The following is a 21,650-nucleotide window of genomic DNA, read 5'->3' as shown; positions in this document are numbered from 1 at the left end:
AGCTCCATGGAATGAACACATAGTGCTCCCTCTAGGTGCCACCAATGTGGCAAGACACAGCCAACTTCCTCCCTCTAGAATGGGAGCGCTGGCAATGGCCACTCACTCCCATCCTCCCCTGCCAGGTTCTAGACATACCCAAAGCACTATATGAACTTGTATGTCCTGCAGCATTTTCAAGGCTTTATCCCTATGGACCACATAGCTAGGTATACTCCTTTACCAGTCTTCAACCAGTCATTTATTCCACTGTTGACTTTTCGTCATTATAAACTAGTTACTTTGTTATGGTATTAATATTGTTGCTCTGGTTGTGTATGTGTAGAGGTGAGCAAGCCAGACCCTAAGAATAAGCTGGTTAAGGAGATTAAAAAAAATGAGCTACAATCATGTTTTTTTTTTGTGTTACTGCTGACTGTTGATTAGGACCAGACATGCAGGCTGGGAGTGCTTTCTGGGTCAGGTCTGCATATCTAAGCACTTAGGTTGGCTAGAATACCAGACAGGATGGGTTCACATGCCATAATGCTGAAAAGGAAGAAAATGTAAACATGTTTTGATGGGAAAGGTCTATTGCAAGACATTGTAGTTGGACAATTCTTTTATAAAAAGATTTGCAGCTCAATTTTAAGGTGAGGGGTGCATCATTTCCTTTACTCCGAAGTGCTTACATGTTTCCACATAGTGAGAGGAGCCTATATCAGTGAGAGAGAGAGAGATCAGGAGCGCTTGGAAAGCACTACCAAGGCTAAGGACAGCACGGGCAGAGTTTAGAATTCTTTTGTGTTTCTTTGTTTTTATTGAGGTAACTCCAGTCTCTCAATTGTCCCTGATTCTAGCACAATGTTCTGACACTCCAAAAGATGCTTAGTGTATATTTGAGGGGTGAGTATATGTGTTCAAGAGCAACATGTTGAAAGTGCTCATTTTTCTTTCACTCTGTTCAACATTAAGTATCAGGTGTGCAGACAGTTGGACTGCCTTTTTTGGAGAGGGGTTGGGGACGTGTCTTGTACATGGAAGCACAAGGCCATCACATAATTACTGCTAGCACACAAAAGTGTTATAACCTACTGGGGGCAGTGTGTTTGTTTACCAATCACAAGCTGAAATAGCAAAATGTTACTGTAGTTCTTACATTTTTCATTCTTTTCTCAATGAGGAATTAGTGTACAGAAAGGTGCTATCATTCTGGGAGACATACTATACATGAGAGCAAAAAGCAGTTATTCTTGATACGGTTTGTTGGAGGGCAGTATTCATCAAGGAGCAAAGTTTGCCATTATTATTATACTTCACCGTCATCAGAGGTGGGGTACCTTCTCAGAATGGGTACAGTCAACTGGGACAGTGTGTGTATATTTTGACCACAAATAGAATACAGATTTTTTTATTACTGTGGGTTACTTTAGGGTAACTGAACTATGATTTCTTACATAAAGCTAACTAAATCCATCATTTCACAAGGCATTTGTTGTTCCATTTAGGCAGTGTATCTATTTTTTACATTGGGGTTGTTAGACCATTTCTTGCAAAGTATGGTTGCACTACTGTGTACTAAATCATCATTAGACCAGAAGGGGAAACATGAATTTTTTTTCACAGTCCAGGTCAACATTCCTGCTCCTGCATACAGAGTGGTGTACTTGTACTCAATTAGTTATTATAATTTTTTCTCATTTTTCATTGTCAGCAGACCTGTACCTTGGGCACAGTGAAGGAGGTGGCTGGGTACAAGCTGTTAGGAAGTGTGATCAGCATACCATCAGTTTTCATTCATTTGAGTGATGCAGGCAATGTCAATGTCTTTTGGCTGTAACTGTAGTATTTTTTTTTTTGTTAATGAAATAATTGCCTCTGGATTTCCACATGTAATTTAACAGAGCTACTGCTATAATTGTTTGCTGTGGCCCAGCTCTTATTGGGCTCTAAGAACCAAGCCAGATCCTTGGCTCGACTCTGGCCATTCTCTTTTTACAAAAATCCTAGGCTTGCCCACCTTTGGGTATGTGAGAGGGTACTGTTTGCACTGAAATAGTTTATAAGAGTGCATAGAATATATTTTATTGGTATGTGTAGACCTCTGTGGAAGGGTGTGACAATGGACCTTATTAGTGCTGCATATTGGCTTTTTGTGCATGGACCTCCTGGACTGATTGCAAGTGTTTGGCACAGAGGATGTTGATTGTCAGCAACAGTTTGAGTGGACCTCGTTGGAGTTGACATCTATGATTCAGTGCAGGGGCATTCATGGTACTGCATTGTAAGTAAATTCTGCTTAACATCCCTTTACAGGGTTGTTGCAGTGTAGCACTATAAACAAAATCCAGTCAGTGTGACATGGTCAGTTAGGTAATTTACTGCAAACAAAGAGCCAGTGTTCATCAGGAGAATGTCTGCTATGTGTTGCTCAGTTGTATGATATATACTTTTTGACAGGTTGCAGTATTGTTCCACCATGTACATGTGCTGATTTGCTATGGCATGATCTGTATCTTATATGGGGTAGGTGTAATATGACTACTGTTCAGATAATCTGTAAATTCCTGGTTACACCCCAGCTTTGATTTACTGTCTTAACCCACCAACCGTTTTTTTGCAGGAATGGGCATGATGTACCATGCAAATTATGCATGATTGACATGCCATACAGATTTGGCCATGATGTCATGAATATTCATGGTCTAATCATAGTTTACCCTTTGTCTCCCTGTAGTAAGGCTGCCACCCATCCTGTTGTCAGTGGGACACTCACGGGTTAATCCACCTTATCCCGTTGCCCACTGTATCAAGTTGTGGGACCTGAAAAGTCCCACTTTTGCAATCGCACTGAATTGCCGTGGAAAAGTCGCAATTACTTCCGGCTTTTTCATGGCAGTTCAGTTACGTCACCAACCCAGACTGGCAGGCAAAGCTGCTGCCTGTTAGGTCCGGGTGCTTTAATTCATGCAGTAATTGGCTGCAATTCATGAAAGGGGTGGGGATTGGGGTAGGAAGAGCCCTGCAAAGATTGCGGCTGTAGGAGAGCTTTGTTTTAAGTGCTTCTACAGTTGCTAAAAAAAAGACCGAGATTTTTTTTTTTTTTATAACAAGTGATCCAGTCAGCCATCCCCCTCCATCCAGCCAGCCAGCCACCCTCCTCCTCCAGCCAGCCAGCCAGCCAGCCATCCTCTTCCAGCCAGCCATCCTCTTCCTCCATCCAGCCAGCCAGCCATCCTTCATCCATCCATCCATCCATCCATCCATCCATCCATCCATCCATCCATCCATCCATCCATTCTCCTCCTCCTCCATCCATCCAGCCAGCCAGCCAGCCATCCTCCATCCAGCCAGCCAGCCATCCTCCTCCTCCATCCATCCAGCCAGCCATCCTCCTCCATCCAGCCATCCTCCTCCTTCTCCATCCATCCAGCCGTCCTCCTCCTCTTCCATCCATCCAGCCAGCCATCCTCCTCCATCCATCCAGCCAGCCAGCCATCCTCCTCCTCCATCCAGCCAGCCATCCTCCATCCATCCAGCTAGCCATCTTCCATCCATCTATCCATCCTTCCAGCCAGCCATCCTCCATCCATCCAGCCAGCCAGCCAGCCATCCTCCATCCATCCAGCCAGTCAGCCATCCTCCATCCATCCAGCCCCCAGCCATTCATGCAGCCAACCATCCATCCATTCATGCAGCCAGCTATCCATCCAGCCATGCATCCATTCATTCAGCCATCCATCCATCAAGCCATCCATCCAGTCATTCATCCATACAGCTGCTACTCCCACCAACCAGCTAGCCACTTCAGCAGCCATCTGTCATACCCATAACAGCATCTCCTTCACCACTCTGGTGGTGACGTCATGGTAGAGGGTATGGCCAGTGTCATATTGGCCACACCCCCATGTCCCACTTTGGCCCACTTAAAAGGTGGCAACCCTACCATGTGTGCAATCTCGGAGTTGGTATATCTAACTAGCAGGGGTTTGTGGGAGTGCATTCCCCCACAGGGAGGTGCAGGGGGGTTTGACCCCTACAAAAATGAAGGGAGAAAAGGGACGGATATATCCATAAGAAAATGGGAAAAGAAATAAAAAGCAAAGACTCGTACTGTCAGTAATACTTATTTGAAACATTCCTAACTTCTTCCAGGGCAAGGCAAGATGGGTTACTTTTTTGTGTATATCAACATTTTAACATGTTTCTTATTTTGGTGTTTCAACATTTTTTGCGCTGGCTTTCGTAACTAAGTGACTTCAACTTATCCATTCATAATAGCATTACAAAGGGCAAGCTATACATAACAAAATGACAGTAACATAAAAATCTTGATGAGTGGATGGAAATAGGAAATACACCCCGGGGATCACTTCTGTGTCTCTGCTCAACAGTGGCACAGGAAAATAACTTTCTTGGGTGGCATAAGCCAGGGAACCTTGTTGGCTAGGCTTACATAGGCCCTTGGGCTGATAGCCTAGTACCTACCTATGAACCTATGAACAAGAACGTCCTGTAAGTGGAGAGATTTATCACTTGTTTTTCATATTTACATGTATAGTTTCATGACTGACTGAGTTACATATTATCAAGTGGCATGGTGGGAGATAGAGAAATATGCTATCACTGCCCATGTTTAATACACAATACTCGAGATTTTTGTAGTTTTTGTTTGCAGGTAAGTACAATAATTCTGAAACAATTCAGTTCCTCTCCATGTCTGAAGCAGACGGGCAGTAATTTAAATGATAAACCATGTCTATCAAAGTCTCGTTTAGTTTCATTGCTTGTCAAGTGCCTTATTTCTGTCTAAGGGAAAATCATTTTTTCTTGTTTTAACAAATGATCCTCATCAGCTCTGCTATAAAATCTGAAATAAAAATTTGAATTTAAACCCAAATATCTGTGATCATTGTAACCTTGCCTCTAGATTATTGTTACCATTGAGTAAATTAACAAGTCTCCAGTATCTGCTGACAATCCTGGAGGAATATTCATGCGGACGAGTAAAATATCAACATGATTATTCATGAATTTAGTAAAACGTCACCCAGTTCTGGTGTTGGGTGGGGTTTGGACAGCACCTTTTACTGCACATCTGGTGGGTTAAGACAGTAAAACAAAGGCTGCACCCCGCCAGGAGTTCAAGAAAACAAAATTCACTAAATAAAGAAATAAATTGCAAAATGAAGAATATATCACATGCACATACATCAGTACTCATGTAACACTCCAGGTTAATTATTAACTTAGCACTACTTCTACAATTTAGCTGTACATATTAACTCTGTTTACATATCCCTTCTAACAACACTACTTCTCTTTGCCTAAGTGATTCTCCCTACTTAATTTCCTAACTAATGTTATGTTCCTCCACATATATAAGCTCAACCATATATTTGTCTATATTCAAGTGTTTAAAGTCTTGTTCTATTTGATGTTATTTATAAATTTTGTTTTTAAATTTTTATCCTGTAAATGTGTTAACACTAATTTTTTTGTCTATAATTTCTATTACTTGATGTGATGACTTTGTACGTAAGCTTAAGCTGGAGCTTTTCTCCCTGGGCATCCCCTGAAAATGGGGACTATCCCAGTCAGACCATCCCAGTAAACAAATGTAAAATAAATAAATAAATAAATAAATACATATCACATTGCAACAATCATAAAAACAAATGGGCACATACTGTATAAACTGTGTCCACTTTCTGTCATTCAGTCTTTCATCTTTAATCAGAAATATATTTCTGAAATGAATTATTTTAGAAATGCAAAACAAAATTTCAGACACTACTCTGAAAGGTAACAATGGTTAACAACATAAGCAGATCTATGCTAAGTTATTGACAACAAAACTCTGGTAATGCAGAGTCTGAGGACATGTCAATTCCTGCAAATGTCAAATTAAATTTGCGTACATGATGTTATTATCTGGTTCTCCAAACATGTACTGTAAATATTTTTATTTATGTATATAATTAATTAACTGGGTTAGCCCTACAGGATAGAGCCTATTTACAGAGAGGACCCTGGGAGAAAAGATCTGAAAACAAAGGGAAATAAATGGTACACAATATAAAAATGTAATTATAATACAGAATGAAAAATGCTTTGCACAGTTAACGGTGTTCCACTTAATTGGAAGAGTAAAAAAATTGTATAAAAAGTAGCAAACAATTTAACATGTATAACACAATGTAAAAATAATTTTAAAATTATCTTGTTTTGCAGATGGTCACAACTTACAAACAATGCTTTGACATGTCTTTCTAAAATACAGTCATCAATGACTTGGTTTCCAGATTAAAAAAAAGCAGCATTTGCATTTCAAAACACCAGCTCTCAAGAAATGGAAGTTTAACAACTGTTTTATTGGCTTTTACAGGCAGGTGTCATTTCCTGTGAAACTGGTTTCACACAGAGAGCACTGCATTAACTCCCTGTTTGGTTGTTTTCCACACAGAGACATTGCTACAACATCCCCAGGTGACAACAAAAATGATCAGTGAAAATTCTCTGACAGATGTAAACGTTAAGCATTCTAATGCCGTAACAAATGTAACATGTTATGTTATTATTAATATGCAGTTTTCCTATAATAAGAAGCTGGACAAAGAACCTTTACCAACCCATACAAGTCTGACATGAGGCAGGTAAATATTCTCAGTCAGTCTGTAGGTCCAGAAATGTGTTTTTTTCTAACTTTCTTTTGTGATTTAATAGATAGTGAGTTAATAATGTGAACACATGACATCTTGTCAGAATTGAAGTTAATTCCTAGACCTACAGACTGTTTGAAAATATTTAACTGACCTTCTCTTTTATATGTCAGACTGTATGGGTTGGTAAAGCTTCTTTGGCCAGATTCTTGTTATTATAAGAAAGATATATATTCATAACAATAACACATTTTAGGTTTGTTCTGCTTAATATTCCTTCTCTGTCAAAGAAAACTTAATTTTCACTGACTGTTTTTGTTGTCTGAGAGCTGTATTATGTAACGACTTCATCCTCTGAAAGATGCTTCCATACTACCCATGACAAGATGAGATGCAAATTACTCCCATATAGAGACAATATGAGAAATCTACAGTAGTTGTAGATATAGTGCTTGCCTCTTGGTAGTGGTTTGATTGTTACTACCCTTAAAGTACTGATAAATTACTAATCTGTTCACAGGTGTCACTGACAGGCCTACAGTACAAATGTGGAACCTTAAATTCACATTAGATTTTCTACAGCTGATAAAATATCTATTGTCTCCACCGCCACCATGATCGATACTCTTTCACGAGTTTGTGTAGTCTTGTAACTAACATCTGCTGGATGGATTGCAGAGGCCTCTGATCAGGTGTTCAGTCGTTCACTAATTGCCACCTGCATTTTTCACATACAGTAATAGAAATTAAACCATATTGTTATTTCATTTCTGTGTATTATGCATTACATATATGTTTTCTTTCAGTTTAACAACTGTCATTACACTCCAACATCCTGTAAATTTCTCAATTACTGCCCTCGAACTTCCCTCCCTCGCTTTAGCATTATTGTGTATGTCTTGTTTCCACAAGTTTAATTTATTTCTATGTAATTTGCTTTTCCCCTGTTCTAAAGACCCCCATCCACTTTTCTTCTCTTATTTACATTACAATATGCAGTACTTCAATTACACATAGATTAAATATAGATTCAATTTTGATTTCCACTTTTTAGTAATCGCTTTTTTGGCAGCCAATTACCTTAAACTTAGTAACGCTTTACTATGTCTAAACAATTCAGATCCTGTCCCAGCTCAAACAAATCATTTCCTTAGTTATAATCATTTGTTCTCCAATATTTTTGACAAGTACTCAAATCTGACAGCTCATTACACTCCCAGAAAATATGTTCCTGGTTACCCCATCTTTCCCATTACACCTCCGGCATTTACTATTTAGCTGAAGAAAATTCCCCTGCATCTGACTGTGGTATAAAATACATATGCAAACACTTTATTTATTTATTTATTTATTTTGCATTTGTTTATCAGGTTGACCCAAGTGGGTTTAGCCAAAAATCCCTTTTCAATGGAGGCTTTGGGCAAAAAGCAGTCTTACATATTACATTTTTAAACAGACATTCAGTAATATATATGGACAGACATTAATAGCATACATTAACAATTACCAATAAAGTTGCTAATTAAATTTTATTCATATGAAAAAAGGGGTATCTATTACAGTATAAAAGTTACTTATGCATTAGCAGATGTTGAACATAGTGCATTTGAAGAGATGTAGCAGTAGGCTTGTCAAACAGACAATATATAGTGTGATTAGTGCTTAGCAATTCAAAGAAATGTAGGTGAGGAAAGGAACTGTCGTGCAGAAAATATTAATATTATGGTTAAGTGGTGGGGTGTAACGAAGGCTAAGAGGCAATTATATATAAGGCTATCATAAGGCTTATATTAGAATAATAGTGATGAGGTGAGCAGTGTGATGTCCCCATGCTGGGCTCAGTATTTCCAGATGCAGACCTCTCTGCATCAAACATAATTTCCCTTAAGAGCACCTAGGGAACACAGTCAAGGGGCTAGTTCCTCTCTATATCTTTCCAGACTCTGAATAAGGCTCCCCACTAGCACAGCCCAGAGTTGAATCCTTGACTGGGGTTCCAGGCTAAGTCCTCCCACACCCTTTCTGTGGAACTAGAGATTTGGGTCCCTGCTCCAAGCAGCTGACACACACACTATTTTAGATTTGACTTGCGCGCGCACACACACACACACACACACACACACACACACACACACACACACACACACACACACACACACACATACACACACATATGCACCCACCTGGGAAAGGCTGGCACAGACTACCTGCTCTACTAACTCTGCCCAGACTATAAGGTAGATTCACTGCCACCAGTCAGTTACTATAAGGCTTTTAAAAGGTACCCAATTATACCGAGTGAAGTTAAAATTAATATATATGGTACTGTTGACCAAAACAGCAAGGCTTTCAGGAGTGGCCAGAGTAATCATCAAATAAATATATGCAAATACTCTCAAAACTTAAATATTTTTATAAAAGGACCAGCCACAATGAGAAGTTTAAATATATTTAATATTAAATAATAAAAGAACATGAGAATATTAAGTATCTGTTTACAGTAAACACCAGAGTTTCAGTCACAGGGAATATTAAAAATAACACTGATGGAAAGTTTCACACAGTTATAGAAAAAAAACAGTAGTTAGCTAATCTCGCTATCTATTCCTGATTGATTAAAAGAATGACCGTTCCCTACTTAAGTTGCTTACTGAATAGAGCAAGACATCATAATGTGGGTGAGTGGTCCTTGTTGTCAGATACAATACAGAATACAGAATGCTGAGAGCAAACTCCTATTAATATCTAAATATTGTTTTTGGCTTACAGAATGACATCATATACATCTGGTCATCTGACCCTGTTTCCTATGCTATTACCAACACTAGAAGATGACAGGATTTTAGCACCTATGTGTTACCATACACACACCTTGCTCAAGTCTTCTGGAAGTCATAAAACCATAAAACCATTTCACTCTTCCTATAGGGGCTACCGACTATTCTCTAGAACAGACATTGCGTCTCTGGCTCCCTTCAAAACTGTGGAAAAACATCTTTATGGCTTAACCCATAAAATAATTTAATTTTAAGAATATTTGGCAAAGTCAGGTGGATTAAGATTAACCACTTCACTTTCAGTGTATGCTGCTACAATGTATACAGTTAAACAGTTACAATAATGCATGCACATTTCTTTTCCTTCTAGCAGGGCACACCATTGATACATTTTAACACAAGCAAACCTCACAAATACATTATCAGCACAGACATCTGTACAAATCAGTTTGATATATAAATTACATATAATTATTTACAAAATTAGTTAGCTGTGCTGGCATATGTTACAAATCCACTTCCCTATTTCTCCTGGCATGGTTGGCAGTACTTCCTATAATCACAAGCAGTGTCACAAAACTATGTATATAGATGGGAGATGCTAGTAAACCATTCAGGTATTGGTTGAAGACTGGTTGTAGGGCATAGGATCCTGAAAGAAGGGAAATGATTTGACAAGATGGCAAGCTGATGATAGCAATAGCATTTATCCTAAAGATGTACAGGAGTAGATCCATTGATATGTTATGTGTAGAACCATTGATATGTTATGTGAAGCTTTAGCTGCATTTTAGATGACTTTACATTTGTAATGGATTTCAATGGTAGTGGGGTATTGTTCTATAGTTCAGCTACACTTCAACGCAAAAATTCTAAAAATTCTTGACTTTGTTCTTCCATATTTTTAAGCCATGCAGTTGTCCTCCCATTGTTACTTTGTAAATTTTCTGACCTCTTCTGATTAATTCTTATAAACATCATACAATATTTTATATGCTCTTTTTTAACTGCAGGTTTTGTTCTTTTTGTTCTGGTCTCAACTAAAACTTTAATAAAAAACTGTCCACCTAAAACTGTAACCAGCCTTGGACAAAAAGTTTATTAAACTAAGCTCTTTCATCCCTCCAATTTAAAGGACTTCATCAGAATATAAACTTCCACTTAAAAAACATTTAAATTGCTAAAACTGATATCCACGTGACAATGTATCCAATAAGAATCCACTCTACATGAGTAGTTTAACTGCTACTGGAGATATAAAAAGACCAATCAAATAATAAAAAAGTCCCATCCAATTAGAAATAATCTATGTGGTTAGAATAAGTAACCTTATTCAATACTTAAATTAAAATAAAAAATAAAAAAAATAATGAGAACAATTGTAGTTTATCTTTGATGCAATTTTAATTTTAAAAGACATGAAATTGATAAATCACTCAGTCCTTGAAAAGTGGTGGCATTAAGATTCAGCTGCAAGCACAACTCCCTCTTCTTTAAAAACAAATTCTAGGGTCCAGCTCTTGGGTAGTAAATTACCTTCTCCAAAATGAAAAATAGAAATTATGTGTAGGGTATATGTTAATACATTCAAATAAGCCATCAGTGCTTCTTTTTTTCTATATATCATATGTATGCTCATAGACTCGCTCACTAATTTCCCCCTCCATCTTCCCTATATAAAACCCTTGACATTGTTGGCATGTAACTAGATATACAGCACCTTTTGTATTACAGTTACATTTTTCCATGACCTTAATAGTTTGTTGTTGAATATTGTCAGACTCTCCAGTATGTGTATAAATGCAATATGTACATTGGCCACATTTGAACATCCCAAAAAGATGTACTATTAATACTATATTTGTTGTTCTCAAAAATATTTTTAAACATTTCCCCTTCTTGTAAAGAATATGAGTTTTAGACCTAACTTACTGGTTAAATCAAGATGGTTTGTAACTAAGTCCCAGTTTTTGTTAATAATCTCACCTATTAAAATAAAACTCTACCAGAGCTGGTCTTGCTCATGTTTGTTATCGAGATGTATTCTATATTACGGTAAATAGGATTCTTCTGTCATATGATAAGGGATAGCCATTTTGTTCCATTAGTATTGCTATTTTTTTCTGTTTTCTTAGGGTATACATTGATGCTAATATTCTTACCTGCTTTGAATATGCTACTGTGCTGGATTGATTAACTCCCACTGCCTCATGAGATCCTAGCTCATTTTGTTCCTCTCCAGTCTCCAGTTCTCCAGCCATCCCCCTTGATTCATCACAGTTGTACTCCTGTTTCCTTGCCCAGTACTTAACTAGTTTCCTTTTTAGGTGCATTACAAACCCTGATCCGCTCTCTGTTACTAAATGTACTCCACACAACAACTCACAGTGAAATACAAAGACTAACTGTCCCATATTTCTACCAGTACAGTCCCTGTACCAGCCAACATCTGATACACATACAGTTCATCTCATAACACTTCATTTTCACATTCTAATATATTTTCCCCTTTTCATCTACATCCGTACTAGACCAGCTCCAGTTTATTCACATCATCCAGTGTGGTACTAATCTACAAGCACATTGATGCTAGCATACCTCTTCCAGGCCTTCCTTTCACCATACACATCCCCATTCATTCCTCTATGACTGTCTGTTTTGCTTCCAACTACACCCTGCTAAACCAAACTATATTTATTGCTTTTGTTTACTGTGAATGTCTGACTGGGTGCAAGACTAATTTTTAGTGGAGGTCAGGTGAGAAAAGTTCCAATAATAAACAACAGAGATCAGAAAAAAATAAAAGCTAAACAATACAATAACATAATATGAACAAATAGAGTCTCCAATAAAAAACACAACACAGAATTTGTAATGTCAAGAATACAATATTGACATAAGTAACAATAGGTTTACATTGATTAACATTGTTAGTCAGTAAATAATAAAGATACAGAGACTGTATTTTTTGTACTTGAAATAATCCATTTGGTTGCATGGAGCAGAACGTGAGATTACAAATGCAGTAGTCTAATAGTAAAAAAAATTTGCATGCAGGAGAAGTACAGTGAAACTACAGTCAACTGATTTTTGGTGAGAAAAAAATAGTACTGGACAGTGCCATGGCATACTGTGAATGGTAACATATAAGAAACTGAAAGGAAGGTAGGGAGACAGATTAGTAGTAACAAGAACACTTTGCTATTAACTCCCCAAACTGCTCTCTGATCACATGCTGGATCTCTGATCCCCTGTAGGCTTGGTCATCTGAAAGGGTACTTTTAACTGTAGAATCTTACTTGATATATTTTCTTCTCTTACCAATGTATAACTGACATTGTCTCTTTACCTATGTGCTATATCTTCTTTTACCTGGAGTGTTTTATTCATTTCTTGTTATATTACTATGCTCAGCATACATGATGTAATCTGTTTTGTGTATTATGCTGGATGTACTGTATTTGTATAACTTGATGCCGGAGCTTTTCTCCTAGGCCTCTGCTGAAAATGGACCTGGTCCAGTCGGAATTTCCCATTAACAAATGTAAAATAAATAAATAAATAAGAGATTAAGACTAAATTGTTTTTTATTGAGTGTGTATGAAGAAGAGGAGTGTGGATGGATTGAGAGAATACGGGACTAGATCTGGAAGAGACCCAAGAGTACTCTGCAGTAGAGGATCAGGGAAATAATACAGGAACAGTATAGATAAGAGTGGGAATAAGGAGGTAGATGTAATGTGCTTCCTGTTAGGGTCAAACAGGTAGTGTTTAACTCTGCAGAGGGAACTTAGAAGATTAGGGTGTTTTTTTACCTGTATGTTGATTATGTCCATACCAAGTAACTGTGTATGGAAAAAAGTTCAGTCCTGTTATTGTTTAAGGTTATGAGAAAATTGTTTTTCTGGCTTGTGAATTTTTGGGGAGTAAAAACAACTGTTCTGGATTTATCAGGGTTGAAAAATAGTCATGAATTTGTCAACCACTTTTCAGTGAAGGGCTCCTGGGTGTTTTTTGTAGATTGTCTAGGTTTTGTGCAGAGAAAATAATGGCAGATCCATCTGCAGATTGCACAATCTTGTGCTTTTTGTTGCTGTATGGCGATCATTAATGAAAATGTTCAAGAGAATATGACCAAGGATAGATCCCTGGGGAACATCAACTGATACTGGAAGGAAGTAGGAGAACTCATTCTGCCACTTAACTGCTTGGGATCTATTGGAAAGATAGTTATGGAACCAGGGTTAGGATGAGTTATTGAGGTCTAGGCTACAGCGTCTGAGGAGAAAAAGGTGGTGACTGACAGAATCAACTGGTATGGAGATCAGATACAGGGTTGCTTACATTTTTGTTTATACTGACTGATGAAGCTAAGAAGGGTGGCAGTAGTGGTGCAATGAAGGCAAAAATGTGATGTGATGGGGAAAGAAGAGAATTTTGAGCAACATGATTATGTAGTTGATCTGAATGCATTTTTCTAGAACTTTAGATAAGGGGATAGACTAGCACTTGCCTTTAATTAGTAGATTCAGAACATTTTCCACCTCTGTGTAGAGGTAGGATATAGGATTTTTTTCCAAGCAAGTGGGGAAGTAGGATTCTTTGATAGAGCAATTTGTTAGTGTGGAGATATGGTAGGCTATTGCCTCTACTTTTATTTTAATGTCTTAGACAGATAGATTATCTGGTGCAAGTGTTGTGAGCTTTTGTTTAAGCAGCTTTTTGATAGTAGAGGTGAGAACAAGTCATAGATAAAAGATGTGTCAATGGTTATAAAGCCGAGATGGAGATTGTAGAGTAAGATGGGTTAAGTTACTGATTAGGGAGGATATTTACTGTATGAAGTGGGAGTTGAAAAAATGGGAATGTTGCCAGAGTCATAGTGACTGCATAGGGTAGGTGGTGGTTGGGTAGTGCAAGCTGGGTTTGGAAGATGGTTAATGGGGGACAGATGAGTTTTACGGTTTTGTTGGTTAATGCATCAGAGAGTTGCATAGAAGTTTTTTGTGAGATATAATATTGTATGTAGCATGGTTCCTAAGTTGTCTGTACTTTTGTAGGTTAGACTGGGATGTATTCATGGGCCACATTGCCATACTTTATCTTTCTGTCTCATGATTTGCTTAGTAATTCTATATAGCCAAAGGGTAAGCTTGGCCTTAACCCATTTTATTCTAGGTGGGGCACACTCATTTAAAATGTTTAGGAATGTTCTACTGAATTCTGATACATCTTCATCGAGTGGGATATATTTGGGGTGCAATGGTTGTAATGCTTCAAAGATGGGATAAAAGTATCTTTTGGGATGTGTGAGGTGTTATGGACTACATTAAGATGATGTGGTTTATGGGCAGTACTCTGTTCTCTAATGATATAAATGAGTAGGTGGTCACTTGGAGGGTCAGCCAGTGAGCCTGAGGAACTAATTTTGCTTGTTAAAGATTTAAGAATCCAGTCGTTTGATCATTTGTCACTGTTTTTGTTAAAGTGAGTGGGAAAGATGATTAGTTGTGTTAAGCCATAGAGATTTGTGGCATTAGATGGACTGTCAGAAGTAACTTGGGAGCTAATCATAGTTAAAATCACCAAGTGTTATTTTTTTCTTGAGGAATGTTAGATGAGGCCCAGCAAAAGAAGAAGTCTTCTAAAGTACTGATATTGTTTCCAGGGGGTACGTACATCCATGCTATGGACAGGGATATATGATGGTTGAATCTGAGGGATGTAACTAGGATTTCAGTGTTGTTGAATTTTGGATGGTTAAAGAGGTAGCATTTTGGTTGGAGCATAATTTTATACATAACTGCTACTCCTCCATCCCTATGTGTTTTCTGCCAGACCTTATAATATCATTGCCTGGGGGGGCTAAGATGTCTTCATCTTTACTGTCATGCTGTAGCCAGGTCTCATTAACTGTAGTGTTCGGATAACCAAACATGGACCTCTGGTAGTTTATTGCAGATACTTCTGATGGTAATGAGAAAGATATGTAGGGCAGTATTTTGTGAAGTGATGAGTACAAAAGTTAATGTCATGAGTGGGAGTTCTGAGAAAATGTTGGGGCAGGGTTGGGATGTATGTCACTGCATAAAGTTTAGAAGAAAGAGATGATAGGGGAGTGCCATTTTATTTTGAATATGTATTTCTCTGTTATTTTGAGGAGGTGGGATTATGAAAGTGTAAGTTATGCTTAAAGGAAAACTCCACCGTAGAAGTAAAAAAAAAAAATCAGTTTTTCACACTATCTTTGTTTCCTGACCTATTTTAACATATCAAAACCATGCTAAGTACTTTAGTTGTAATTTTAGCCTGTTTTCCACAACATGGCTACCAATGGGGCTTGATGTATCAAAGTGATCTTGTTTTCCCGCAACCCCTTCTCTTTCCCATAAGGCTTTGCATGACTCATCCCAGACATAAGGAAGTAACTATGAATTCCAATGCCATTGACATATAATGGGATTTGTGTGAGTCACTGTTATCTTTTTTGCTTTCTGTAAAAGGACTGCTTCTTTTCTGTCTCTAATCACCCTTATTTATGTTTGGCTCACAGCTTGTTTTACTCAATACTTAGAAGTTATCCAGCTACAGCTAGAAAAGTAGCTAAATTGCTGGCCTTTGTTCAGGGGTTTCTTTTGTAGTCCGACAGGAATTGATTCTGCAAGGGTGTCTCAATGCAGTGACAGTTTTAACACCTCTACAGTGGTGTGGGGGAGGGGACTGTCAATTTCTCTTGGTGGGTGAATGGTGGATGGGAGTTATTTTGGCATGATGGTGGAATAATGTCAAATATTTCTTGACAAAAAAGAACAAAGCTTTCGGGTAACAACCCTTCCTCACTGTTTAACTACTACTCTCTGTTCACTCAGCAAGCTGGTGGTGACAATTAGAAAAAAATACATGCAAGTATCTGAGGCCAGAAGCGCAGCATATGACCCTGTTGCTGCCAGTAAGAGCAGTTTAGGTAAAGACAGTCACTCGTACCTAGAAATTAGCTTTACAACAACTAAAGAAAATTGTAAAACACGTGACCTGAGTAGGGCTGGTCTACTTATGTAACAAAGTTAAGTCACAAAGATAGTATTGCTTATTACAAATATTTGAAATAAGACTGATTAAAATTAACATATGATGTTATATTGTATAATATTTACATAAGGTTTTAGGTAAGGCAGTTGACCAAAAAATAGATGTGTACACATTATTTAGCAATTGGACTAACACTGAGATTATGGCACCCAGGTTATGGAATTAATAGTAGTGCTCAGCTGAACAAAGTTTGGTTGAGATAGCACGGCACCAGTACATACTGCATATCAAAAATAGAACAGATTGAATGTCATCAGTAGCTAGTATATTCAAATATGATCGATAATCAGAGCTATTTACTCCTAAGATATACTATACGATTCTTACAAGATAGCATCTCCACAATGTTAAGCATTCAATTTTTCACTAATGTACACACATAATTTAATTGAGACTTATTTTTTTGGCAGATATCTCATTTCACAAGAACAAAAAAATTCATACAACTTCAAAACAATAGTTTGTAGCAAGATATATCTATATATCTAGTAAGCTCAGAGCATCATAATATAAAAGAAATAGTCAATGTTTTTCTACATCAATACAGGAATAAACATATTGCACCTAGTTAGGTAAACACATTCAGGCGGTATCATAGGTACCCCTGCAACTGTAACCTAGTGGAGGAATGTTTTTAAATTGTTTTTAGGCTATAGTCTGATTTTAATTTGTGTGGGTGGGGTTTTAAAAACAAAAAGAAACTGAGGTGGAGGTGAAGAGTACAGCACTACCCCCAATCTAAGCTGTGGATCTGACTGTTTCAAGAGCAGTCTGTTTTTTTATATTTTGGCAAGGCAGATCTGGTAAAGAAAAAGAAAAATATTATTGAAGAAAATTAAGAAAAACTATGACCATTGCAATGAAGTACTTTGGAGTTTGTTTTCTGGGCACCCCAGGGATCACTTCTGTGGCTCTGCTCAACAGGGGCACAGGAAAATAACTTTTTTGGGTGGTGTAAGCCAGGGAACCTTGTTGGCTAGGCTTACTTAGGCCCTTGGGCCGGTAGCCTAGTACCTACCTATGAACCTATGAACCTATGAACTCCATTGACTATTTTCAGACTCGACCAACCTAGGAGTGGTATCTGGTTAGGTGACTTGCTTAGAATCACTTAGTTAAGCAATGGAGGCTAAGAGAATCAAACCTTGCACCACTGGAGCACAGGAAAATAACTCATTAACCATTCATTAAACCTCTAAGCCAACTACCAATCAAATTATAGCTCTTGGATTTTAAAACCTAAAAAGTTAATATGGCAGAGGTGAAAAATCTTGGAATAATACAGCTGAACATGGATCACTAGGTGCATGCTATTGTTTTTAGAGATGTCCAACATAAATGGATGCTGTTAAACTTACAAAATTATTTTTGAACTAAACATTGTTGCCACTTTTGCAGATGAGCCACGTAGCATGAAAGAGAGTCTGTTTTGATCTTGCTTGCATTACTGACCGTGGGTACTTCATTTCTGTTTTAACCAATCAGAAAGTAAGGTAAGCCGAAGCGGCAGCATTTCATTTAACAGAATGCTGTTGCTACTTTGGCAGATAATCCAGATGGGAGGATTTACCTTGCTTGCAGCAGAGACTGTGGTTGCTTAAATACTGATTTAACCAGCTGGAAGACAAAGGTGGGTCAAGTGGATGACAATTCATTTTGCATTTAACACTATCGTTACTTTCGCAGGTAATTCAGGTATCAGGGAAGAGAGTATATTTTGACATTGCATGCAGCACTGCCTGTGGTTGCCTAAGTACTGGTTTAACTAGTCAGAAGGTAGAGGTAGATGAAGAAAATGTTAATTAGGTGGAACATATCCAGGCTGTATAATAAGTGTTCAGTCCAGCTGGAACTCCTTAGGATTTACCTTTTACACACGTAAGCCAACACCTCACTTTCCCCAAAAGTTCTCCAAGCACCTTTACAAGTTGGGTTCTATAATTCTAATAGTTATACTAAGAGGAAACAAAGAAATTACCTGTAATTAGAGTTTGGTGATGGTAGAGGTATGAATAAGCAGTTAAGGAAGGTCATAGGATGTCACACTGGAGTGCAAAAGTGCTCAGAAAAGGAAAGAAAAGAAAAAATAACTATGTGTAACTCTTTCCCTTGCTCATGATACCTAAAAAATGCAGGGAGCTTGTGAAACAGAACAGAGCAAATGAACAGTTTCATTACACACCACAACCCAAATCTCCTACCTGTTACTGAATCATGGATTAAAAAAGACAGGCCCCCACTACATCACTTCTTTGCCTGACACAGCTACCACTTAGACACTAGACCAGGACTAAGGAAGAGAGGATGCCCTCTCCTTCTCCTTAAAACCCACCTAAAAGTGCATCTCATTTTTCAAGGTAATCTACCATCTGCCTCTTTTCCAAATTAAATGCTAATCAAGCTACTTACTTCAACAACAACCCACTTCACCCTGATTTGGCTTACCCCCCCAAAATCAAACCTAGAAAAATTCAAACAGCTTATACATATATTAACTTTGGACACACCTCACTTCAACAGTCTCATAATACTTGGTGACTTCAGGGTGATCCTGCTTGGCCCCATCCAAAATGATTTCATTGACCTTTTAACTGAATACAAATTATAGCAACTAGTACAATAACCTACCCACCCAAATCTCAAACCAGTCATCACTCATTACTCCATCTAGTCATCAATAACAGACTCTTACTAATCTCCTCTGGCACAGAGCACCCTCCCTCCTTCAGTGACCACTGTCCTCTTGGCTTTTGCCTTTATCAACCTTAACCCCCCCTCAAATTAATTCCTATCAGGGCCAAAACAGTCTCTGACATCAACAAGCAGAACCCTACCCTCTCCACCCTTAACTGGCCATTGACTGTAATCTCTGCTGATACCAACTTAGTTACCAAATCATTCACTAAAATACTTAAAAATATCCAATACACATGCTTCCCTTTAATGTCTAGACTGTACAAACCCAAAAATAATGACTGGATCACCTATGAGTTCAAATACCTACTAAAGCTCTGAAACAAAGCCTGGCATACCTGGAAATACCCCACCCCCTTCCCTTACAAGGACGTGTTTCAGCCAACTCATAAAGTTACAAAGCAAGCCATAACAACATAAAGGTCAGATAAAAAAATCTAAACAAAATTCAAAAAGTGGCATGCCTAAACGATTCTGAAAAGAGGTCAATCAGCTAACAAGCAGAAGCACATAAAAACAATCTCCTCAAATGCCACACCTAAGTTCGCTCTGCCTGATTTTTCCACAGAGTTCAGCAACCTCTCCAAACTCCCCCTTCCTACGTGTATCCTTCCCCAAATAATCCTGAACCTTCCACATACTTCCCTTTATTTTACTTTAAACATATTAAAAGTAAAGACATTGAGCCGCTGCTTGAACAAATACAGACTGTTAGTCCTCCTGGCTTGGTTGGCCTATTCCCTTGGTTCACATTTTACTGTAGGGACTTCTTCACACTCTCCAGTGCATATAAAATCTCTGCCTAACACAAAACACGATGCAAAATATTTGGAAATTTACAATTTTAAATCCACTTCTTAAACAACCAAACCCATTCAATGCCAATTACTACCATTCAGTCTCTATTCTCCTAACTGTGGGAAAAATTCTAGAAAAAAAATGATCAACACTCAGCTTGCACAGTGCATAAATAATTACAATCTCTTCTCATTCGAATAACACAAAATGTAGCAGTGCTCAAACAGCTTTATGGGCTCTTACTGATGTACTCCTCCTAGCCATGGATAAAGGTCTACCCAAAGCAGAGGATTAACTAGGGTGGGGAAGAGAAGGTAGCTGCCCCAGGTGGAAGGTGTTGGGGGCATGATCATCAGTAGCAGCATTCAGTACCTGAGTGTCGATACTGTATTTACAGTCAGGCCTGAAGTGCTTCAGTGCTCTGTTCATTGTATATGTAGCAATAAACGCAGACACTGGCTACATTAATTAAAGCGTTCAGTACTCTGTGGCATTGAGATGTAGCAATCTACTCTTTATATTTGTAGCAAGTAAGTGGTTTTCTCTAGTTTAAAGAATAAGGACTCTTTTTTTTCTCATCTAAAAGAAAAGTTAAATAGGGCACCAGAATAGGTAGTTTTTTATTGATCTCAGAAAGCATTTGATCTAGTTAATCATTCTGTACTAACAGACATCTGAAATGGGGATTATTAGCTCAGATACCATTTCCTGGTTACAAGATTACTTTTCAAACCATCATTTCTGTGTCAACGTCAAATCTGCTTCTATTCTGGGTCAACTAAATCCTGCTCTTTCTTTCAAAATTTACAAGAACAGCAATAGGTAAAAGCATTTTTCACTCTAAACTAGAATATGGTCTTCCCCTAATAGCATCTGCCACAAAAAGGAACTCTGCAATAATTCAAACCATCATCAATAAAATTGTAGGTTAATTACACCTTCCCCCAAAATGAGCAAAGTCATGGGGAAACCACTCCTTGATTTGGATGTTTGTGTGTGTGGGTGGGTCTTTGCCCCTTTTGACAAAAAAGTAGCATTTTGCATATTTGGTAATCACTAGTTATTTCAGTGCAAAGTACATTTGAGCAAGCATTTGTGAAATGACATCTATTCCAGTGTCATGAATACCTTAACTCATTGACACTGGGTTACCCACAGCCACTGTTATATGTCATTGTACTTTTCCAGGGCACTGATCATATCAAGCTCATGATGCCTTATTTTTAAAATAAATCTTTAACACAGTAGTAGCCCATTTCTTTAATGTCAGAAAAACTAAAAGATATAAAATTATCTGATCTACATAACCTCTCATTCATTTAATGGGAATCGCAGATGGCTAGTTCTGCAGTGTTTATTATGAGATCTTTTTTTTTTTTTTTTTTTTTTATATAATGCATTTGTTATTTTAATAAATCAGTAAAACTGGATGTGTGGAGTTTATCTAACATCAAAATTCAAGTCTTGAACTGATGTGAAGGGTGTACCGCAGTCTCACTTGTGTTAGTGTGAGGAACCTATAGCAAAGAAAACTGCAAATTGTACATTAAAGGAGGCTTTAAAAAAATCTGTTATTTTCCTGGTTTTAACATCACCCCTAAACCTTCTACAGTTTAATCTACTCATAATTACCCTATGGTCCTATGGGACC

The sequence above is a fragment of the Protopterus annectens genome, chromosome 2.part0, assembly GCF_019279795.1.
Source record: "Protopterus annectens isolate FY-2018-M chromosome 2.part0, PAN1.0, whole genome shotgun sequence".
Classification (NCBI taxonomy): Eukaryota; Metazoa; Chordata; order Ceratodontiformes; family Protopteridae; genus Protopterus; species Protopterus annectens.
This window is presented reverse-complemented; position numbering follows the sequence as displayed.